At 40.2% G+C, this 25576-nt stretch overlaps 1 long non-coding RNA gene across 1 annotated transcript in view; it reads right to left on the minus strand.

Moving 5' to 3' along the window:
* Window positions 1-418: 418 nt before the first annotated feature.
* LOC122735700 overlaps window positions 419-25576 on the minus strand; it is a 47051-nt gene continuing 21893 nt past the window's right edge. The window contains exons 2-3 of the long non-coding RNA XR_006354141.1: window positions 19753-19852; window positions 419-1082 (exon numbers count right to left, since the gene is read on the minus strand). This is a non-coding gene — a long non-coding RNA (uncharacterized LOC122735700). The remainder of the gene's footprint in view (window positions 1083-19752; window positions 19853-25576) is intronic.

Genomic DNA, 25576 nt, shown 5'->3' on the forward strand with positions numbered 1-25576 from the left:
TCTCTGATTCCTGTCCATCTCCCATGCCTAAGGAACTACACATGGACACAGGATTTCTTGCCCTGCCCACCCCAGAGTGAGGGTCGACTATGCCATGCACTGGTATACCTTCTCAAAGTGACAGAGGAAAGGAAACAGAAACATAGTAAACTGGTCTCACAGTTTGCTTTTATATAGCGTGGAGGGAGGAACTTTGAATCTTAGTTAACTAATCCTCTGGAATTCCTTATGAGGCAGCTAGGTTGCTCAGTGAATAGAGCACTGAGCCCAGAGTCAGGAAATCCTGAGGACAAATTCAGCCTTGGACTGTTTCCTAACTATGTGACCCTGGACAAGTTATTTAACCTCTGTCTGCCTCAGTCTTTTCATCCATAAAATGGAGATAACAATAGTACCTACCTCACATGATTGTTATGAATATCAAATTAGATAATAGTTATAAAGTGTTTACTAATGTGTCTGGCACATAGTAAACATTTCATAAATGCTTATTCCCTTCTCTTTCCTGTCAACAAGATATCAGTAGTCATAGTCATGTTCTTTGAGTGAATCCTTAGTTGTTTCCAAAGGTCGATGTCCCACAATCTCAAATCAATTGGGAAACACATCAAATTGAGCAGGGACATTCCTACTCACCCACGTAGACTTGGGTCTCCAGCCAATATTTCTTAAGCTCATTTTTGCCTTTACTGTTTTGATTGAGCAAAACTGCTCATAATCTTCCATTCTCCTGCTCCATAATGTTTTGCAAATAAGCTCATATTGTAAGCTGTTGTTGCCCTTGGCTGCCATGTTTCTTCATTTGGCAAGGACATAAAGTATTTTCTGGCTGAAGCTTTTCTGAATTCTTTCAACTTTATTGTGGAAATGATTATATCTTATTTAACTCCTCTGAGAAGCAGTGATTATCAGAGTTAATTACTTTCTTCTCCTTCTTCTTCTCCTGGTCTTTCTTCTCCTCCTCCTGTTGCCCCTTTTTCTCCTCCTCCTCCTCCTTCTTCTTTTTCTCCTCTTCCTTCTCCTCCTCCTCTTCTTCTTCTTTTCCTCCTTCTATCACATGGAAGTTTCCAGTGTAGAAATGCCTGTTGGTACACATCAATAATTCATATGTAACTTACAGTCTTAGAAAGTTGTTTAGAGAGGATATGACTTTCCCACTGTCTTGTAGTCAATATGTATTAGCGACAGGACTTGGACCTAGGTTTCATTCAAGTCAAGTCAATAAACATTTCTTAAGTGCTTACTCTGGGCCAAAGATTATTTCCTGATGCCAAGGTCTTCTATCAATTAATACATATCACCTTTCTTTTTATTCTATTTTCATGTTAGTATTATACAGTTTACAGTATTGATCAGTGAGGGTAGGAGAATTGCACCTCCAACGGTTTCAGATAGGGTATTAAGGAATGACCACAGATAAGTAGGTCTTCCCCCAAGCTGGTAAAATGAGTTGTAAACAACCCTTTACCCCAGAGATTCCATTTTCATGCATATACCCTGAGGAGGTGGGAGATAGAGAGGTCCCATAAATAGCACAATATAGAGCACTTTTTTGTAGAAGCAAAGAACTGGAAGCAAAGTAGATGTCCATTGATCAGGAAAAGACTCAATAAATTGTGGTTCATGAATGGAATGATAGAAGAGATGAGTATGAAGAATATAGGGAAGCATAGGAAGACTTTTATTCAATGATGTAGAGTCAATTAAGCAGAACCAAGAAAACAATAAAAATGGAAATCAATACCAATGGAAAGAACAAAGAAACATTGACTACTGTGTAATTATGACCAAATATTCCAAAAGAAAGAGTTGAGAATTTATCCCCTTTTCTATTCAGAGGTGGAGAGCAATGCTTATATTATCAGATTCAGTTGATTCTAAGCCCAACGCTCCATCTACCACTGCTAACATTGCCTTCAAGATCCCAGAGTCACCTCCACAACACAACGAGGAGAACAAGAAGGCCATTAATAATAATGATAGCTGGGGCAGCTAGGTGACACAGTGGATAGAGCAGTGGCCCTGGATTCAGGAGGACCTGAGTTCAAATCTGGCCCCAAGACACTTGACCCTTACGAGCTGTGTGACCATGGGCAAGTCACTTAACCCCAATTGCCTCACTAAAATGATGATGATGATAGCTGACAGTACTATAGTTCTTTATTGTTTGCAAAGCTTTTTACATGTCAAAGATTACTGTTGATGACCTACAGAGTTCTAAGATGTCACTTTTTATTTTTTGTTCATCAAAGAGAATTGGTGGGCAGAGAAGATCAACTCTTCCAAAACACCAGAGGGAAATTATGTTTCTCAAAAGAGTTAAACTTTTAGAACAATGGAGGCAGACTGGTCATGTGTTGTTTTTCCATGAGCCACTGGGGAGGAGTGGAAGAGTTCCAAGTCTCCCAGGGGTACAGGTAGTATTGTTCCCTTACCCCTGATTGTGTTGTAATTTCTGCTTGTGACAATGTCATCATTAGAACAGGGGTGGCGGGGAGGAGCAGCGTGGCCTCTCCCAGGTTGAATTCTCTCAGGATTCTCAGGTGGGGACCACTTTTGTTGCAGCTGCTGGGTTCTACACAAGCTACCTAATTACATCTGCAAATCCATCTCCTTCATCTTTCCTGGAGTTCTCTGCAACTTAGCTTCCTCTGTCCAACTCCCCAAAGAGATGCCACATTGCAAAGTAATCATGCACAAAGATTTATGACAGTCATTTGTATACATGAGTCTGCTCGCAGACATCCGCGGTTCCTCTTCTGTCTTCCCGTTTTATTTAGTGTGAAGAAGCAAGCTGTTTCCAAATCACATTTATACATTTTTCATAAATCAAACGTCACTGGTAGCATTTCCTGACGGTGTTTTCTGGGCCCCAGCATACTGGGTGCCATCATTAAGTGTGCTCTTATATCCATTCCCTTTAATAGAAACATGGTACATGGTATATGATAACATGATTACTGAAGGTTGGTGGGGGTTCTCCTGGCTAGTCCAGGACATTCTTCAACATCATTATCAGAGGGGCCAGTACTGGGAGAAACAGGGAGGGAGAGGCTTGACAAGCTCACACGTGTGTGTGTGTGTGTGTGTGTGTGTGTGTGTGTGTGTGTGTGTGTGTGTGATACCTCTCAGGAGAATGGAAGCTCATTGAGGGCCAGCACTGTTCAATTTCTGTCTTTGTATCTCTAGAGTCTAGCACAGTGCCTGAGACAGAACAGACACTTGATACACATCTGTCAGATTAAACTGATGTGATGTAACTCCTTATGAACTAGAGCTGTTATTCCTGCCAATTAGATAGATATCATAATTCTTGCAATCAATGATTTGGCTGGAAATTGATGATTTCTCAGTTCCCTTAGAAACTGACCTGCTAACTGGCCCCTGTATAAATTGTATCTCCCACCTCTGTGAGTTTGCATAAGAGATTTCCCATGAGTAGAATGCACTCCTTCCTCATCTCTGCCTTGTAAAATCCCTGTTGTTCAGTAATTTTCAGTCATGTCTGGCTCTTTGTGATCCCATTTGGGTTTTTTTTTGGCAGAGACAATAGAGTGGTTTGCCATTTCCTTCTTGAGCTCATTTGACAGATGAATAAACTGAGGCAAACTGGATTAAGTGACTTGCCCAAGGTCACATAGCTAGTAAGTGTCTGAGGCCAGATTTGAACTCATAATTTTATTTTATTTATTTAGGATTTTATTTTTCCCAAATTACATGTAAAAACAAATTTTAAAATCGATTTTTAAAACTTTGTGTCCCAAATTCTCTTCTTCCCTCCCTCCCCACCCTCCTCCTTAAGAACTCAAGCAATTTGCTCTTTTTGTGGTGGCAAGCAATTGGAAATTGAGGGGTCGCACATCAGCTGGGGAATGGCTGAACAAGTTGTGGTATATGAATGTAATGGAATTCTATTGTGCTGTAAGAAACGATGAGCAGGAGAAGTTCAGAGAAACCTGGAAGAACAGTATCATACACAGTATCATCAACATTGTGTGTTGATCAACTATGATAGACTGGATTCTTCTCACCAATACAATGGTACAAGAGAGCTCCAGGAGACTCATGATGGAAAAGGCTCTCCAAATCCAGAAAAAAAAGAACTATGGAATATAGATGCTGATTGAACCACACTATTTCTTTTGTTTTTGCTGCTATTGTTTTGCTATTTTGAGGTTTTTCCTTATTGCTCTGATTCTTCTCTTATAGCATGACTGATGCAGAAATATGTTTAATGTTGTTATGTATGTATGTATATATGTATATATGTGTGTGTATTATATATATATGTGTGTGTGTATATATATATATGTGTGTGTATATATATATATAATATATATAACCTATATCAGATTGCCTGCTGTCTGGGGGAAGGGGGGGAGTGAGGGGAGGGAGGGAGAAAAATTTGAAATTGGAAATCTTATGTAAACAAATGCTGAAAGCTATATCTACATGTAACTGGAAAATAATAAAATACCTTTATTTAAAAAAAAAGAACTCAAGCAATTCAATTGAAGTTATACATGTGTAGTCATGCAAAACTTTTTTTTGTGGGGCAATGAGACTTGCCCAGGGTCACACAGCTAGTAAGTGTCAGGTGTCTGAAGCCAGGTTTGAACTCAGGTGCTCCAGGGCCAGTGCTTTATCCACTGTGTCACCTAGCCACCCCCCTCCTCAGCACTTTTAATCACTAGGATGAGCAGTCCCAGGGCCTCTTTGCTAAACAGTATTAGGTGAATGATTACCAATATCACCCAGTTGTTAAACTTGTATGTTTACATATTATACCTCCCCAGGACAATGTAAGCTATGTGAAGGCAGGGATTATTTCATTTTTGTCTTTGCATTTCAAACACCTTGGCGTATTGCCTTCCTTGACCACATTGTTGTTCAGTTCAGTCATGTCCAACTCTTTGTGACCATGTAAGGGGTTTTCTTGGCAAAGATACGGGAGTGCTTTGGGATTTCCTTCTTCAGTGGATTAAGGCAAACACAGATTAATTGACTTGCCCAGGGTCATACAGATAGTGACTTTCCAAGGCCAGCTTTGAATTCATGTTTTCCTGAATCCAGACCCAGTGCTCGATGGAGCACTGAGGCATCTAACTTCCCCTCCCCCATAGCAGATGCCTAATAACTGTTGAATTGAATTAATTTTCATGTCAGTTCTAAATTCTATGATTTGGAAAAGTAGCTTAGCTTGCTAGTACTAATGTTGGCTCTTCTGTCTATGAATAAATCATTAAGCTCCCAATGGGGCACTGAGTGTGTGCCTAGCTCTGAGCTAGTTACCTTGGGAGAGATGAAGAATGCAAGATATGAAGGCTTTCCCCAATGTCCCCAGTTGCTAGTACATCCCTCTCTCTAAAAACTTCTTGTTTTTCTCTTTATAGGGAGATTTGTCTTTACATATATATCTGTCTATTCATACACACATATACATATACATTAATACACATATATACACCTACATATACATATATGTGTGTTTATGTATGCATATGTATGTTATTTCCAAAACCTTGGGAAGTTTTGTGACAGGACAGCCTTGCTCTGTGTGTTCCAGTCTCCCATTCAAAAGTCTCTCTAAACTACTTTGCACGAGGTCCTTTGTTCACTTATGTCTCTTAAGTCTTTCTCTGAACTCTTTAAAACAATCTGGAGTAAGTCCCTGATCCAGGCAGGTAGCACTGTGCTAAGCATTCTGTCATCCCTGAGAAGTCACTAGGCTTGGATAGAAATAAAGTCACTTCTTCATGTCCCCCGTGCAAAGTACAGTGTTCAGTATGTAGGAAGTTATTGATAAATGCTTGTCTATTGATTAGTAAGAGGAATCCTAGGAACAGCATGGACTAAGAGTCAGAAGACCTGGGTTCAAATCTCATTTCTACTCCATACTGGCAAGTCCCTTCCAGACCCTGGGCCTCAGTTTCTACTTCTGCAAAATGAGAGGGTTGGACTGAGGTCCCTTCTACATCTAAATCCTATGACAATGTTTAGGGTCCATGCCTTGAGGAAGCTCAGTCTAGCTGAAGAGATAGCATACTTGGGACATGGTCTGCTCCAGATGTGACAGAGAATGAAAGAAAGTGACAAGTGGTGGAAGAGTTTCCAGCAAGATGATAGAAAGTGAAAGCCTCCCCACCGCTAGGCTCAAGTGACTCTGTCTTGGGGAAATGGGAGGTGAGAAGGGTAAGCAGGAGAGAAGTGGAAATTGGAGTTTTAAAAGATGGGAACAAGAAAAGGTGGCAATGCCCAGATGAATATGCCCTTCAAGACTGAACATAGCTCTACAATTTTATCACAACTTTCATCATAACCCAAGTCAGGAGGAAGAAGGTAGGAAGAGCAAAGGCTGACTAGGTGGGTTTGTGGGAAGGCAAATTGCCTGGGTGTTAATGATCTAATATTCATTTTTTACTGCTAAGAATTGATTTTCATTCTAGAGAAACATAGAATGGCAGACTTGGAAAGGACCTTCAAGGCTGTCCAGTTCAACCCCTAACTGAATAATTCAATTCAATTTAATGCACGTTTAAAAATATGTTTTTAAAGCTATTATTCTTTTCTGCTTAAATTTTGAATTCTAAACTCTCTCTCTCCCTCCCCCCCTCACTGAAAAGGCATGCAATATGATATCAATTACACATATACAATCATGCAGAACATATTTCCATATTAGCCATATTTTTTTAAAAATCAAGAAAAAGAAAGTAAGAACATTATATTTCAATCTACACTTAGAGTTCATCAGTTCTCTCTCTGAAGGTGGATAGCATTTTTTCATCATGAATCCTTCAGAATTGTCTTGGATCATTGTATTGATCAGAGTAACTAAATCTTTCACAGTTGATCATCATTACAACTTTAATGCACATTGATTAATTGTGTGTTCATCATCATTAATTGTGTCCATATTATTGTGTGTCCATCATTATATTAAGTGCTGTGGAGAAAAAAAAAGAAAACAAAACAATTCATGAATGCCTGGGGCTTACATTCTGGGGAGATGAGGAGGGAAGGAAGGGTGAAAGAAGGACAATATGTAATTGATAATAAATAATAATATTAATAATAATAAAACTGCTAACATTTATAGCACTTTAAAGTTCACAAGGTGGGGACAGCTGGGTGGCACAGTGGATAAAGCAACAGCCCTTGATTCAGGAGGACCTGAGTTCAGACACTTGACACTTACTAGCTGTGTGACCCTGGGCAAGTCACTTAACCCTCATTGCCCTGCAAAAAAAAAGTTCACAAGGTGACTTGCATGTCATCTCATTTGATCCTTATAACAATTCTGTGATACATGAATTCAAAATATATCAAAGGATTAAAAGTAGGTATAGAACTAAGAGGGACTTCATCTAGTTCAAACTCTGCATTTTATGGAAAAGGAAACTGAGATCTGGTGAAGTGACTTACCCAAGCTCACACCTATATTAATCAGAGGCAAGATTTGAAGCTAGGTCTTATGACTCCAAAATCTATGCTCACTTTGCTGTGCCCTTTTACAAGGAATTTGTAGGGGTGGAGGAAATATCAATAGTTAGGGGCATCAAGGAAAACTTCAGGTAGGAAGAGGCACTTGAGCTGAGCCTTGAATGGACCTAGGAATTCTTTTTAAAAAACTTTTTTATTAATTAATTAATTAATTAATTAATTTTAGTTTTCAACATTTGTTTAGATAAGATTTCAAATTTCAAATTTTTCTCCCTCCCTCCCCTCCCGCCCCCCTCCCCTTGACACCAGGTAATCTAATATAGGTTTTATATCTATATCTATATCTATATATCTATATATCTATATATAATGTATATGTATATATCTATATATAATAACATTAAACATATTTCTGCATTAGTCATGTTATATGAGAAGAATCAGAGCAAAAAGGAAAAACAACAGCACCAAAAACAAAAGAAATAGGATGGTCCAATCAGCATCCATATTCCACCGTTCCTTTTTTTTTTCTTCTGGATTTGGAGAGCCTTTTCCATCATGAGTCCTTTGGAACTTTCTTGTACTGTTGGATTAGTGAGAAGAATCTAGTCTATCACAGTTGATCAACACACAATGTTGATGATACTGTGCACAATGTTCTCCTGGTTCTGCTCATCTCACTCCTCATCAGTCCATGCAAGTCCCTCCAGGTTTCTCTGAACTCCTCCTGCTCATCGTTTCTTACAGCACAATAGTATTCCATTACATTCATATACCACAACTTGTCCAGCCATTCCCCAATTGATGGGCATCCCCTCAACTTCCAATTCCTTGCCACCACAAAAAGAGCAGCTACAAATATTTTTGTACGTGGGTCCTTTTCCCTTTTCCATGATCTCTTTGGGAAAAAGACCCAAAAGTGGTATTGCTGGGTCAAAGGGTATGCACAGCTTTATACCCTTTGGGCATAATTCCAAATTGCTCTCTAGAATGGTTGGATCAGTTCACAGCTCCACCAACAATGCATTAGTGTTCCAATTTTTCCATAGCTTCTCCAACATTTATTTTCCTTTTTTGTCATATTAGCCAATCTGATAGGTGTCAGGTGGTACCTCAGAGTTGTTTTAATTTGCATCTCTCTAATCAATAGTGATTTAGAGCATTTTTTCATACAGCAATAGATAGCTTTGATTTCTTCATCGGAAACTGCCTGTTCATATCCTGGACCTAGGAATTCTAAGAGGAGAAGGTGAGGAGGAAATTCATTCTCAACATGGGGTTAGCCTACACCAAGGCCCAGAAGTGGTTGACAGAATGTTGTGAACCAGGTCTCAAGGCCAGCTTGGCTGAAAATGGAGGACATGAGGTGGGGGAAGTGGGGAGAGGGCAACAAGTCTGCAAAAAGAAAATGGAGCCAGATGGCAAAGGGATTTAAATGCCAAGCAATTGTCTTTAGTCCTAGTGGTAAAAGACAATCACTAAGGCTTCCTGGTCAAGGGAGTGACATGAACTGACCTTTGCTTTAGGTATAGCAGGTAAGCAGCTGGGGAGAGGACAAAGATGGAAGGCATGGAGGCCAGCAAGGAAGGAAGCTACTGCAATGATCCAGATAGGAAGTGATCAAGGCCTGAATTAGGGTGCATGGAGGGGAGGGGCTGGATGTGAGAAGGGAGGCAGTGTGGCAGGAAGCGGGGTTGGACTTGAAGTCAGAGAACATAGGTTTGAATCTCTGCTCTGATATTTACTAATATCTGTGTACCCTTGGTGAGTCCCATAACTTCTCTTTACCTTCAAGTAAGAAGAGCTCTCCAAGGTTCTTTCCAACCCTAAATCTATGATTTCCTTAACAATATACCTGGTAAGTGGTCATTCCCATCAAGAAACAGAAAGGTGGAGGGTCTAGACAGGATTGGTGGAAATGCTTGGCCCTCATAGTTGGGTCTATAGGTGACCTTGAGGGTTTACGCACATTTGGGGTCTCATTCAGGATTTCTCTTTTATTTTCCTGCTTTAACTAAATGTTATTTTATCATATTGTGAACTATTGGTTCCAAGTGAGGAGTTGGCTTCAGTGTTCTGTGAGGCAACAGCCATACTTTATTCCTGATTTCCTGAGTAGAACCAATCAGTCAGTAAACATATATTAAGTACCTACTATGTGCCAAGCACTATGCTAAGTGCTGGGGATACAAGAGGCAAAAGAGTCCCTGCCCTCAGGGAGCTTACAATATAATGCAACATGTTAAAGGAGTCAGAAAACCCCCCTCAGTGTATGTTGTTCATCATTTGTTTTCAAAGAGGACCTATGACATCATGAGAATGATGATGTCTTGACTCGTACTTGAATTGGATTTAAATGAGGCAGAGTTGAACAAAGTCATAAACCTCACTCTCTTTTCCAGATTCATCAAAGTCCAGTGGCAAAACAAAAGTCAGGTTGACTGATGATGGCCTGAGATGCAGTGGGTGTAGGGTACTGCTGGACATGTATGTATAATATAGCTATAGAAAGAAGTTCTTTGAGGACAAGATGTCTTTCAGCCTTCTTTCTTTCCTTCCTTTCTTCCTTCTTTCTTTCCTTCCTTCCCTCTTTCTTTCCTTCCTTCTTTCCTTCTTTCCTTTCTTCATTTCCTTTCTTTCTCCTTCACTGTATTTCTTTCTTTCATCTTTGTATCCCCAACACATTGCACAACACTGCAAGCATAGTAGCTACATTATAAATGTTTGATTGATAGGTCAATTGAATAAAGGCAGGAATTTGAAGCAAAGAAAGGAGGATAACTTTTCATTTTTGTTGTTGTTCTTGCTTTTTCTCCCCATCTTTCATGTACTGGGAGATAAAATGATCTTGGGAGGTGGGGGTGGAGTGGGGATTGAAGATACAGTCAGTCCTTGGCAATTTGTTGAAAATGAACGCATAAAAATGATTTGCAAGAGAGTGCAAGTGGGCAACCAGGAATGAACAGAAGTTAATGGGGACTTTAAAATCCTGAATTATAATATGAGATTATCTCTTAGAGCCATGGGTACACTGGTGCCAGCTCCTGAGAGCCAATTGTTACATATTCAATGTGAGAATTTATGCCTTAGAAATATGTGAATGCTACAAATTATGGCTTGATTGACTATTTTCTTTATTGTTAAGATTTAACAAATTGATAGAAAATGGTAATAATTCAGATTAAAGTTAAAAGTGTATATGGGGGGGGCATCTAGGTGGCGCAGTGGATAGAGCACTGGCCCTGGAGTCAGGAGGATCTGAGTTCAAATCCAGCCTCAGACACAACACTTACTAGCTGTGTGACCCTGGACAAGTCACTTAACCCCAATTGCCTCACATACACAAAAAGTGTATATGTACATTTTCACCCAAGAAGCCATTTGTTAAACTGTTATCATCATACCCTTTCCCATGATCCATGATCCCTTAAAGATTCTGGGTTCACAGCAGCCATATCAAATCCCAAGAGGGTCATTTTCTTTTTGGACCATTGCCTCTTTCTGGAATTGCTTCAAGAAAATCTCTTATACTCAGGCTGTAGCTTATATCTATGTTTCTCTAAATGTAAGTATCAGGGCCTCCTAGCTCCTATTCATGCACTAAAGATAGTAAATGTGTGTCGAATATAGGATAGCCTTTTACTTTACCCCACAAAAAATGCAGAAGCTTGCAAATACTTCCAGGAGCCCATTAATAGGTGCAGACATAAATAGTGCATTCAAATAGACCCAGAGAGGGAATTAAACTTATGATATTTAAGTGTATCACTCTCTCCCAGATATCTAACATAGGACACCCAAGACTCAGGTCTAGACTCCTGGAAGGTAAGCATGATTTGTTGAATAATCAATTAATAAGTATTTGTCAAGCATCTATAATGTATCAGTCACTATGCTTAGTGCTAGGGATACAAAAAGAATCAAATATCAATCCCTGCCCTCACAGTCTAATGGGGAAGACAATAAACAAACAAATATATACCCAAATATATGCAAGCCGCTTTTTGTAGGAGCTGAACTGTCTAATCTCGCCAGATTTTGGGGGGGAACTCATCAAATTAACCAGGGAAACTCTTGGTCAACTCCTTGGACTCATTGCTTTTCAGAAACACACTTCAACTTGTATGAATTAATATGAAGTGAAGTGAGCAAAACCAGGGGAACGATTTACATAATAATAGCAATACCATAAAGACAAACAACTTTGAAAGGCTTATGAACTCTGAACCAACCACAGTTGCAAAAGGACTCACGAGGAAACGTGCTTCTCACTTCGAGATAGAGAGGTGATGATCTCAGAGTGCAGACTGAAGCATAAATCCTTCTCTTTCTCTCTTTTTCTTTTCTCTCTTTAATTTTTTTTTGGACATGGCTAATATGGGAATTTATTCATGACTACATATTTGTAATGAGTTTTCTTCTTCTTGTTTTCTCAATGGTAGAGGAGGTAGGAAAGAGAGAAATTGTAACTGGAAATAAAATGAACTTTAAAATGTTTTTTAAAGAAGCACATTAGAGTTTTTTGGGCTGGGTCAGGTAGGAAACTGCAGCAGATGAGGATAATGCAGGATGAATGGGAGGGGAACTAATATGAATTTCATGGTTCTAGTATAATTTTTAGAAGTATTGGGGGACAAAGAAGAGAGGGGTGGGGAGGACCCTGTCCTGAAACTATTTTTGAACCTGACCTAAAACATAAACTACAGTATCCCTTTTGAAGCCAAATGAGATGAGTTGATGATATGGAATCTCAAAGGTCACTTGAAAAACCTAATCTTAGCATGTCTGGTGCAGAGTCTCAGGACCATGGAGGGGATGCTTAATCACAATGACATTGCCCGACCAGGATTGCCTTCACTACTTGAAACAAGCCACCTAAAATAACATGTAATGACCTTATTAACAACATTTTCCAGCAGATGAATCAGCTGCCAGAGGAGTGGGGTTGATCGTATGGGTTTTTCAGACTGTCTGCAAGCTCCAGCCTGGGTCTGTGCCAGCCTCACACTACTCTATAATTTAATCTAATTGATCAATTAAATCTAAATAATTTTTAAACAAGCTGTAATAGGAGTTATATAATTCCCGCACTCCGTATCATTTTTTTAACAGCTTCATCAGCGGGAATTGCTCACTAAAAGGCCCTGTCTGAGGCATGGAAGGGAGTTCACGGCTCATGGGTTTATGGATCATATGTCTGGAGCGAGAAGGGACTTCGAAGGACACCAAGACCAAACTTGGCTTCTTCCATCAGTCTTCAAGGCAATGTGGAATAATAGATAGTTAATCAACAAGCATTTATTAAGCACAGCACCCCATGCACTGGATACAGTGTTCAATCTGCAGTCAGGAAGACCTAGGTTCAAATCCCACCACAGACGCTTATTATCTGTGTCCTTGAGCAAGTCACTTAAACTCTATAAGCCTCAGTGTCCTTATCTGTAAAATGCCATATATAGGTTATATCACATTAAATACATTTCTGCATTAGTCATGCTGGGAAAGAAGAATCAGAACAAAAGGGGAAAACCTCAAAAAATAAAAGCAGAGACAGTTTAGTTCAATCTGTATTGAGAATCCACAGTTCTTTTTTTTTTTTTTTGGATGTGGAGAATATTTTCCATCGTGAGTCCTTTGGAGTTGTCTTGGATCATTGTATTGCTGAGAAGAGCAAGCCTATCACAGTTGCTCATCTAGTAATGTTACTGTTACCGTGTACAATGTTCTCCTGGTTCTGCTCATTTCACTCAGAATCAGTCCACTTAAGTCTTTCCAGGTTTTTCTGAAATCTTCCTGCTCATCATTTCTTACAACACAATAGTATTCCATTACATTCATATACCACAACTTTTCCAGCCATTCCCCAACTGATGGGCATTCTCTCTATTTCTAATTCTTTGCCACCACAAAGAGAGCTGTTATAATTTTTTTGTACATGTGGGTCTTTTTTCCTCTTCTATGATCTCTTTGGGATACAGACCTAGCAGTGGTACCACTGGGTTTTGACCCAGTGTATGAACAGTCCCATAGCCCTTTGGGCATAGTTCCAAATTGCTCTTCAGAATGGTTGGATCAGTTCATAGCTCTACAAACAATGTATTAGTGTTCCAATTTTTCCACAGCTTCTCCAACATTTATTATTTTCCTTTTTTGTCATATTAGCCAATCTGATAGGTGTGGTGCAGTACCTCAGAGTTGTTTTAATTTGCATTTTTTTTTGCAGGGCAATGGGGGTTAAGTGACTTGCCCAGGGTCACACAGCTAGTAAGTGTCAAGTATCTGAGGCCGGATTTGAACTCAGGTACTCCTGAATCCAGGGCCGGTTCCCCATCCACTGCACCACCTAGCCACCCCTTAATTTGCATTTTTCTAATCAATAGTGATTTAGAGAATTTTTTCATATGGCAATAGATAGCTTTGATTTCCCATTTAAAAACTGCCTATTCATATCCTTTGACCATTTCTCAACTGGGGAATGATGAAGTAAGGTACTATTGATATTATTATCTCCATTTTGCAGATGAGGAAACAGGATTAAAGATGTTTGGGGTGAACCTATAAGCATAAATCAATAAGTATTTATTCAGTACTTGCTATGTGTCAGGCACTAGGCACTAGGCATAAAAATCCAAGCAGAAAGACAGATCCTGCCTTCAAGGAGCTTACATGAAGATCTAAATTCATATCTGATCTCATCAACTGAATGACAATGGATTAATTGATAAACCTCTCTCAACCTCAGTTGAAAAACCTAATCTTAGCATGTCTGGTCCAGGGTCTCAGAGCCATGGAGGGGATGCTTAATCACCGTCTTAATAATAACACCTGCCTCACAGAATTTTTGTGAGAATCAAATAAGGTAACATATATAAAGTGCTTTGTAAATTTCAAAGCACTATATAAATATTAGTTATCATCATTGTCGTCGTCGTCTCTTCATCTTTAGACTCCACATTTTAGAAGAGTTACTGACAAGTTGGAAAGTGAGTACTCTGAGCAATATGACCGGATGGGGTTTGGGTCATACTCAGTGAGTTTCATTTGAACAAACTAATAAAATGTTTGTTGGATTGGTTTGGTTAGAATACATAGCTTGTAAAAGTTCCCATGTTTATAGAGGGATATATTCGCTGTTGTCAAGTCACTGAAGGACTACTAAATGAAATTCTGCTGCTTGGCCCCAGAAGAAAGAAGCAACAGCAATATTTGAGCCAGAAAAATTTATACTAAAGGTCAGGGAGTGGAATTCCTCACAAGAAAAGCTGTCCCAAAGTGGAATGGGCTGCCTTGTTAAGTAGTGGGACTGTCCTTACTGGAGGTTCTTAAGTAGAGCATGGTTTGATCACTTGTCATTGAAGGAAGTCTGTACTATTATGTAGGCTCTCATTCAATCATAGTTTAGGCTCCTTGGTCACCGAGGTGGCTCCCAGCTCTGAGATTCTATGATTTGCCCACAGCCACAAAACTAGCAAATGATGGGGATAGGATTGGAATTCAGCTCTCTCCTAACTCCAAGCCCATTCATTACTGCTTCTCCCCCCATACCATGCTGTGCCTTTCTGAATCTTTTCCATGTGTAGAGAAGTATCTGGTCTTTATTAGAGCAAGTCTTGATGATTTGGTCCAACTTCAAACTATCTTATTTTATCAACATCACTAATCAGCAGCTCTCTTGTTTTCAACTCTCCATAATTATTAACAAAGTTCTGATTTGTTTGTTTTTTCATGGATTTATTTCACTGTTGAGTCAGTTCAACCACTATGGTTAGAGGTATTGATTTCTCAGAAAAATTACATGAGAAATGTCTATCACAATCTTCATTCTCAGGAGGTGCCATACCCTCTGCATTTGCCTGCCAGGTAGTCCAATACCCTTGAAACAGGAAACCCTAATGTGTTGAACCCTAGGGAGAGACAGGCATATGAAGGGAGAAGTCATTTATCAGTGTCAAAGGCCAAGAGCAGAAAGAATCTGCAAACAGTATTGACCCTCATCTTTTCTTATTTTATTTATTTATTTTTTTAGTGAGGCAATTGGGGTTAAGTGACTTGCCCAGGGTCACACAGCTAGTAAGTGTGTGTTACGTCTCTGAGGCCGGATTTGAACTCAGGTACTCCTGACTTCAGGGCTAGTGCTCTATCCGCTGTGCCACCTAGCTTCCCCGACCCTCATCTTTTAAAAATGATAAATCCCTATTAATATCCTTCAATTCAATTCCATTCACCAAACATCTAAATATAGATGATGATTTTAACCCATACTGCAAAGCATCCATTATCAAAATTATTTTATACTGGCTAAAAAACAGAGAGGTCTATCAGTGGAAGTAGATTAGGTACAGAAGCAAAACAATCTAGGAGCCTAATGTTTGATAAATCCAAAGACCTGAGTTTTTAGGGTGAGAATTCACTATGTGACAAAAAATGGAAGGTAACCTGGCAGAAACTAAGTATAGACCAGCATATTATACTGTATACCAAGGAAATCTTTAAATGGATACATGGCTTAGACATAGAGACAAAATAGGATGTCAAAGATAAAAAAATTACCTTTCAGATTTATGAATAGAGTTTACAACCAAACAAAATATAAAGAGAACCCAACTGTGAAATTTTAATTATATAAAATTTAAAATGTTTTGCACAATCAATATCATTGTAACTAAACTTAGAAGGGAAGCAAGTAACTGGAACAATATCTTTGCAGCAACTTTTGATGATGAGGGTCTCATACTCAAGGCATGTAAGTAACAAACTCAAATCCGTAAGAGCCATTCTCCAATTAATAAATGGTCAAAGGATATGGACAAGCAGTTTTCAGATGAAGACATCCAACTTATTAATGGTCTTATGTAAAATATTCTAAATCACTAATAATAGAGAGAGCTAAATTAAAACAACTCTGAGGTTCCATCTCATACCAATCAAATTGGCCAAGTAGATAAAAATGGAAGAATGATGAGTATTAGAGGAGCTTTGGGGAAACAGGAACATTGATATACTCTTTTTTTTTTTGGTGGGGCAATGAGGGTTAAGTGACTTGCCCAGGGTCACACGGCTAGTAAGTGTCAATTGTCTGAGTATGGATTTGAACTCAGGTCCTCTTGAATCCAGGGCCAATGCTTTATCCACTGCACCACTTAGCTGCCCCCTAAAACTTTCTTTCTTCCTTTCTTTTTTCTTTTTTTTTGTGGGGCAATTGGGATTAAGTGACTTGCCTGGAGTCACACAGCTAGTAAGTGTCAAGTGTCTGAGGTCTGATTCAAACTCAGGTCCTCCTGACTCCAGGGCCAGTGTTCTATCCACTGTGCCACCTAGCTACCCCCCACTGATGTACTCTTGATGGAGTTATTAATCAGTATACTCTTTCTAGAAAGCAATTTGGAACTATGCTCCCAAAGTTTACTAAATTGTGTACACCTTTTTTTGTTTAAACACTTAACAAGGTATTTTCTTCCAAACAAACAAAAAACCCTTTGGAAACTTTTTTTCTCTGAACCTGGTCATTGGTCCCCAAGGTAGTGTTTTCCCTTCTTTGTATGTCTTTAATCTTGCCAGTTCACTAGACCTTAGTCAGTAGAGATGAAAAAGGAGCCAGGGATAAGATAATCCCAGGCCCTGTTCACATTCCTGTCTGGTGGAATGGATTTAAGGAGAAATTAGGCTGGAGCAGTCAGGAGGGTGACCAAGAGCAGAACAGATGACAAAGTGGGAATTCTTGGAGATCAGAGCATCATGTTCCCATAACCAAAGATGTAGGAGATGACCTTGACGTGTCTCAAATTTCTTGGTCCAACTTCTCCTAGACTGTAGATGACCCGGTGTTGGGAGTAGAGCAGGTGAGAGATAAGAGGAAATCTGGGTCACAGTGTGAAACATCAAAATGTTTCCACTGGGAAAATCTGTCTGGATAAGAGAAGCATCCCAACAGACAGCAGAGACCACAGAGGTAAAAGAAAAGGCCTCAAAATGACACAATGAACGACAGTGAAAAAAAAACAGGCAGAGGAGCAATTGTCTCTTCCAAAGTCCTGAAGGCCCTTTCAAGGATTACTTAGGGTTTGTGGCTACCAAAGGTAGCTTAGCATACCATGAAGGAGGAAACACATCTTTTTTCTGTGACTCAAGCTCAATGGCTTTCTGTAGGGCCACCTGCACCAGCAACTGAAAGCTTGTGCACGCCTTTTGACAGAATGATATCACTACTAAGCCTATACCCCAAAAAGATTTTTTTAATGGTAAAGAGGGGCAGCTAGGTGGCACAGTGAATAAAGCACCGGCCCTGGATTCAGGAGGACCTGAGTTCAAATGTGGCCTCAGACACTTAACACTAGCTGTGTGACCCTGGGCAAGTCACTAAACCCCAATTGCCTCACCAAAAAACAGTGGTAAAGAACCCCATAAAATAAAGAATATTTGTGGTAGCTCTTTTTGTGGTGGCAAAAAACTGGAAACTAAAACAAAAGCTATTACCTATCAGTTGGGAAATGACTAAACAAATTATGGTATGTGAATATAATGGAATAATACTAGGGTATAAGAAATGACAATGGGGATGGTTTCAGAGAAACCTGGGAAGACTCATAAACTGATGCAAAGTGAAGTGAGAAGAACAAGGGGAACAATTTATGTAATAACAACATTGTAAAGACAAGCATCTTAGAAAGCTGGAAGGAATGAGATCAGTGCAATGACTAACAATGATTCTAGAGGATCAATAGAAAAGCATATTTTTCACTGCCTGCCCAAGGTGATATACTTAGAATAAAACATATGTTTGGGACATGGTGGCTATGGGACTTTGTTTTGCTCAACTGTATATTTGTCACAAAGGTTTTTTTTTTCTTTTTACTTTCCTTTCCAATATTTGGAGGATAGGAGGCAGTGGATAGGAGGGAGAAAATTTTTGTATTTTTTTCATTAAAAAAAAAAATTACTTTCTCCCCCCAAAAGTACCATTCACAGGGCTCTGTGCTAGGCTCTGAGATACAAAGATTAAAAAGGAAAAGGTCCTTGCCTTTGAAGAACTAAAATTCTATTGTGTGATATTACCTATGATCATAGAGTCTATGAACTATAAAGCACCTTAGATGATATCCTCTTCATTTTAAAGATGAGAAAATGGGGGGGGGGGGAATGAGTTTCCCAAGGTCACAGAGATAGAAGGAATCTAAGTCTTCTGACTCCAAATTCAGTGCTTTCCTCCCCCCCTACTATGGGAAAGAAGATAAGTACAAAATTTATACAAAGAAGAAAATAGTAGGGGGCAGCTAGGTGGCACAGGGGATAAAGCACTGGCCCTGTATTCAGGAGGACCTGAGTTCAAATTCGGCCTTAGACACTTGACACTTACTAGCTGTGTGACTTTGAGCAAGTCACTTAACCCTCATTGCCCCACAAAAAAAGAAAGGAAGGAAGGAAGGAAAGAAGGAAGAAAAAAGAAAGAAAAGAAGAGAAGAGAAGAGAAAAGAAAAGAAAATAGTAACAACTGAGGGGCAGTTTAGACTGCATATGGCACCTCACCTATTCTTTGAAAGAAGCTAGAGATTCAACTAGATGGAAGTGGGGAGAGGGAGTATTACAGTGCCAAAGAGAGAAGCATGACATGGACTGTGCATGGGGAGCAGTTTGCAGGCCAGTTTGCCTAGAATGGAGAACACCTGGAGGGGAGGAACAGGACCTAAGACAGGGAAGGTAGGTGACACCTAGATTCTTTGTGTAAGATTTGTGTGCCTGTGTAAGACAGGTTTATACACATGGGTTTTCTAAACATAAATGTATAGATCACAGGAGACCAGGATAGATATGAAGTCTGGACTACCTCCAAGGAGAGGAGAGGAGCTGAGGGCAGTGCCTGCACCACCCCCACCATGATAGGGTAGGGGCAGGGGCAGGCAGTCCCTAGGAGTACTGTAAGGTCAGGCACTCTTTTCTTCAGTATCCAAGGATGGGTACCAGATTAGTTACATATATTTTCCCCACTAAATAAAAATTGCTGGGCTTGGAGTATGAATTTTAGGGGTTCAAAAAGAATCCATTACTCCTGCTCTTAGGGATGTCTCCTCATCCTCTTTACCCCAAGGATTGGGGTTTAAAGCACTAGTGGATGCCTCCCTTGAGCAGCATGTTCTAAGACACCCAGGGTTTCTCCGTCAGAGCAGCAGGAAGCTGCTCATTAATTTTTTGTTGGTGTAAACAGTCCCACAGGCTCCAATTACCAGGCTTAGTTTATAACAGGGTTTTCTTAAACATGTACCATTTTCATCTCAATACTGTACACTTTGTTCAGACGGATGCCAGAGTACTCACCTCACTTAGTGATGGTGACAGGTTTTGGTAGGAGCCTCTTTCTTGTCCCATACAGGATGGGTTTGAGTCCTGGCTGCTGTTACAGCTTCTTTGGCCAATGCTGAAAGTATCAAGAGGTCAAACAGTCTCAAATCTTAAGACCTTAGAAACAGAGAAGACACTTTTCATGTAAATGATGAGGGAGTCTCAGGATGGGAAGATACATCCTTCTCTTCTTTGCACCCTGCCTCGCCAACACTGTAACCTACCTTAAGAATCATGGACCTGAGGGCAGCTGGGTGGCTCAGTGGATAAATCACCAGCCCTGGATTCAGGAGGACCTGAGTTCAGATCTGAACTCAGACACTTGACACTTACTAGCTGTGTGACCCTGGGCAAGTCACTTAACTCTCATTGTCTCACCCAAAAGAAAAAAAAAGAATCATGGACCTAAAGCTAGAAGAGATCTTAGAGACCACCTAAACCCAAAACTCACATTTTTCAGAAGGAGAAATTGAGGCTGAGGGAGGTTAAGTGATTTACTCAAGGTCATACGGATAGTGAGCCTTAGAGGAAGGATTTGAACCCAAGGTCTCTGACTTTAGAGACAGTGCTGTTTACATTTCTACCATGCATTGGAAGGGAACTTTGAGGTCATTTAGTCCATTCCCTACACTTTACTGTATAGAAACTGAGGTCCAGAGAAAGGGAACCGATTGGGCGTATTGGGAGTGATTTTAGAGTTTGGTTCAATGGGAAGGGCACACACACACACACACACACACACACACACACACATAGAACTTAAGATTTGGAGCTGGGAGAGACCTGAGGGATAGTTAACTGGCATTTATTAAGCACCTACTATGTGCCAGGCACTATGCTACGTGCTGCATCATCCAATCCTACCTTTTATAAATGAAGGAAATAAGGTTCCGTTTCTCAGTCAGAAAGGAGTCTTGGAGAACCAAAAAGACTTCCCTAAGATGACCCAAATCCCATGCTCTTTTCATTTTGCCAAATTACCTGTAGTAACTAGTTGACAGTTTAGCATCTGGCTTTTTCCCATGGGCTAGCACTTGGTCACCATAGGTCCTCTAATCTCTTTTCTCAATTCCCCCTCACCATTCCTGCCACTTGGGTCCCTGGGCTCTTTTGGAGGTCGGCCCCTTACCATCTCTCACCCTTCCTAAAGCAGGCAGACATAATGAGGCCATTCCTAAGCCCAATGCCCCAAGCATGTGCTGTCTCTAAGCTGGAGAGGCAATTAAAGGCCTGAACTAAGGCAACTTGTTAATGTCTCAGAGAACTCTAAGTCCTGGGGACATGGTGGCAGGTGCATAGGGAGTGAGGAGGCTGGGAAACAAAGGAAAGATTAGCTGGTTTCTACCCAGCTGAGGAGCTAGGAGACATCAGGTTTCCGGAAACTCTGCTTGGTCTTTGCCCAGAGCACTTATTCATTAGTGTGTGCAGAGCTGTACTGGGGCATGCAGGCTCATAGCTCCTGTCGGGTCCTGGTGAAAGACAAGGCCCTGAAGAATTGTGCAGAGTTCTAGGCAGAAACCTGAAAAATTCTGCTCTGGGGATTCCCGGACAAGGCTAATGGAGGATGGAAAGAGGTAGGAAGGAAGAGGGAGGAGGGAGGAAAGAGGGAGAAGGGAAGAGGGAGGAGGGAGGAGAGCAGAGGGAGGAGGGAAGAGGGAGGAGGAAGGAGAGAAGAGGGAGGAGGGAAGAGGGAGGAAGAAAAAAGAGGGAGGAGGGAAGAGGGAGGAGGAAGGAGGGAAGAGGGAGGATGGAGAAGGGAAGATGAGCAAGGGAGGAGGAAGGATAACAAAATGGCTTAGGGAGGAAGGAAAATACTGCCTGACTCTGGGGTGCTCAGAAGGGAAAACTGGGGGAGCAGAGATGAAGCCTCTCAAGTGTCAGGGATCTCTGACCTAGCAGGGATATGGCTAGAGAAGTGTTGAGGTAGGCAGGTGGTCAGAGGATTAGCTATTACCTGTGAGCTTGAGTAAGTCACTGGGCCCTGGTGTCCTCCTAATATGTCAGATTCAAGAATTGGACTACATCACAGACCTAGATCTGGAAAGGGCTCAAAGGCCATCTATCCCAGTCCTTTCTTTGACCAGGTAAGGAAACCGAGGCCAAGGGAAATTAAACGATTTGCCTGAGGTCACATAGGCAATAACTATCAGAGGTGGGATTTGAACTCAAGTCTTCTGACTTTAATTATACTACAGTGCCTCAGATGTATTTCTAACTCACATATGTGACAGTCTAGAAATGTGTCGGATGGAAAGACAGAGATTAAATCTTGCCCAGGATCATATAGTTATAAGTTGGTTGGATTTGAACTCAGGTCTTCAAGACTCCAGATCCAGCCTTCTATCCACCTAGATGCTTCTCTGTCTCTATAGCTATCCATTTATCTAATTGTCTATCAATCATCATCTGTCTACCCATCATCTACTGATCTCTCTCTCTCTATAGGTATCTTTCTGTCTGTTCCTCTATTTTTGTCTATCCATTTATCTATTAGTTAATCATTTATCATCTCTATCTCTATCCACCTTTCTTTAGATCTATCCATTTATCTATCTGTCTCTGTCTCCTTCTATTCATCTATCCATTTATCTCTATATGCATTCATTTGTCTAATTGTCAATCATTTATCATCATTTACCTATCATCTATCTATTGATCTGTTTCCCTCTATTTCAAAATCTACCCATTTATCTATCAATCATTTATCATCATCTTTCTCTGCCCATCTATCTCCCTCTCTATCTCTATATCCATTTCTCTAAATGTCAATCATTTATCATCATCTGTCTACCTATCTATCTATTGATATGTCTGTCCATCTGTGTCTCTATAGCCATCCATTTCTCTATCTTTCAATCATCTATCATCTTGTCTTTCTGTCTGTACATTTAATACATAAATCTCTTTACATCTCTTTATCTCTGTCTATTTATCATCATCTGTATGCATACCATCTATCTGTCTGTCTACCTATCTATCCACCTATCTCTATATTTACATCTCTATCATTATTTTCTAAATAATCTGCACCCACATCAAGGGTATCCTTGATAAGGGTATTAGCATAGAGCCAACTGACTTTTGGAAGCAATACTTCACAGCAGCATATATCTTTAGTATCACACAATTGACTGAAAGATGCAGATTATGCAGTGGTTTATTGACTAGACATGGCAAAATACCACCTTAAAAGTCTCGCTGGGGCAGCTAGGTGGCTCAGTGGATAGAGCACCAGCCCTGGATTTAGGAGTATCTGAGTTCAAATATGGCTCCAGACACTTAACACTTACTAGCTGTGTGACCCTGGGCAAGTCACTTAACCCCAATTGCCTCACTAAAAATTAAAACAAACAAACAAAAAAAAAAGTCTCGCCAATAAGGCATTTCATATGAATCCAACAAAATTATATGAGTCCTTAAAATAAATAACAACAGAGATGACTTTGCTTGACTACCCTTTGTTCATTAATATCAGGTAAGGAATTGAATAGAGAGATGCAGTGTCAGCGTGTGGTGAATACCAGCAAGCTCTCTCATACACAACCAAAGAAGGACCTAATCAGAGGAATAATCAGATTAAACAATATCAATAAAGGAATGCATGATGGAAAAATAAGACGGACTGTGACAACAGTGACAACAGCAAGGCATAACCCATATGCACCATGGGTATCCATCCGTGCAATGTCAACAGAAAGAAAGCCTCCAAGCATATTGGGTGGGTCACTTATTATGGATTTATAAGCAGACACAGATCATCGGACATAAATAGGTTGTATGTGATATGTATCACCAGAGTGTGATAAGTACATACTTTGTTCCCTGCCCCTACCCCCTACTCCTTGGATTGTTTCTCTTATCATTGCATCCCAGCACCCAACTGCCCTCTAATAAACACTTAATAAATGTTCATGGAATTGAATTAAATTGAATCTGACCATTTGGGGCCCTGGATAATCAGGAACTGTCTTAACAGAAGTGGACTGATGACTTTTCCTTGTGAACTTACTCCAAATTGTTTTCCTAATTTGACAAAACCTGTGAGCTTAATTCTACTCTATCAAGGATCATAAGCAAGCCTCAAAAGTCCCTGTTACAGATGCCCCAGGTCTAGGGGAGTGCGCTGGGCAACGTTCCTCAGTTGGTAATGGGGAATGGGTTCAGTGTGGAATCCTGAATTCTGCCCCCTATTTCAAGACTCAAACAGTCCAGTAAGATTCACTTTGCTGAATGATGTGAGTATATGACAGAGACATATTTAAAAACAAAACAAAACAAAAAACATGGGGCAGCTAGGTGACACAGTGGATAAAGCACCAGCCCTGGATTGAGGAGAAACTGAGTTCAAATCTGGCCTCAACACTTGATATTTAGTAGCTGTGTGACCCTGGGCAAGTCACTTAACCCTCATTGCCCCACCAAAAAAAAAACATGCACTGAAGAAAACATGAAATTTAGAAGGAATTTTGTTAGGACTCTGTTACATTTCATATATACTTTGACAGAAAAAATTGTGCTACAAAAGTGTCCAAATTCATATACAATCCTCTTTTTTACTCTTTTTGCATGTTGAAATGTTTATGAGTTGGACTTTTTATGATTAAATTCATAATTATTAAAAATTAAAGAATAACTAACAAAAATAAATGACAGAGGCAAGTGCAATTTATTCATAAAGAACTACCTCTCATTGGAATCTTTCTGAGGCTCCTGGGGACCCAAAGTGTCCTTCTGCCATATTTGAGGCTGTGTGTGAAATTAGGGAACATATTGGGAGGTGATTCTTCTCTTGCATCTAGGGACACACTCACACCCACCCTTCTTACACATGGATTACTGACAGACCTCGTTTATTCTCTCCTATTCCAACATGTTGAAGTCTCTACAAGAGAATGGACTCGGATACATGAGCGGGTCCTGGTGACCTGTAGCTTAGCCTCCCTCAGATGAGGCTTTGGGTAATCCTGCTGGATTGATCTTCAGAACCTTCTTCTTTGAGTGTGGATCAAACCTTCAAACTGTTCTCAATAATAGAATAGTACCCTCCTCCTCTGAGGCCCTAGGGAATCCAGGCAAAACAGGTGAGGATGAATGGAGGCTGGGCAGTCTGAAAGTCAGGGAGGGAGATTTGCTGACTGGACCATCACTCCCAATGGGTCTCCACCCAGCTCCTGACCCTGATGAAAGGGAGTTAAGTGCAGAGTGATGTGACAGGCACAGGGTGAGATACAGGGTTTAGATAAATCATGGTCCCTTCCCTTATAAATAAATCTTGTAGTCAGGAAATGACACCAACACACAGCCATAAGGAACATAATTTGTTAAGTGCATCAGAGAGGTACCAACAAACTGCAACAGAGGAGAAGGTTGCTATTGACCGAGAGGAGGCTTCTGGGAAGAGGTGGCCCAAGGGTTGGTCTTTAAAGACTGGGTAAGAAGACAATTCCAAAAGACTCATGATAGAAAATGCTCTCTACATCCAGAAAAAAAGAACTGTGGAAGCTGAATGCAGATCGAACCATATTGTTTCTACTTTTTTTTCTTTTTTGAGGTTTTTCCCTTTTGTTCTTAATCTTCTTTCACAACATGACTAATGCAGAAATAGGTTTAATGTGATTGTACATATATAACCTATATCAGATTGCTTTCTGTCTTGGAAAGGGAGGAGGGAAGGAAGAGAAGGAGAAAAATTTGTAATGTGAAATCTTATAAAAACAAATGTTGAAAACTATCTGGAAAAAATAAATTTTTTATGATTTAAAATAATAGGGGCAGCTAGATGGTGCAGTGGATAGAGCAC

The sequence above is a fragment of the Dromiciops gliroides genome, chromosome 1 (assembly GCF_019393635.1).
Source record: "Dromiciops gliroides isolate mDroGli1 chromosome 1, mDroGli1.pri, whole genome shotgun sequence".
NCBI classification, from domain to species: Eukaryota; Metazoa; Chordata; class Mammalia; order Microbiotheria; family Microbiotheriidae; genus Dromiciops; species Dromiciops gliroides.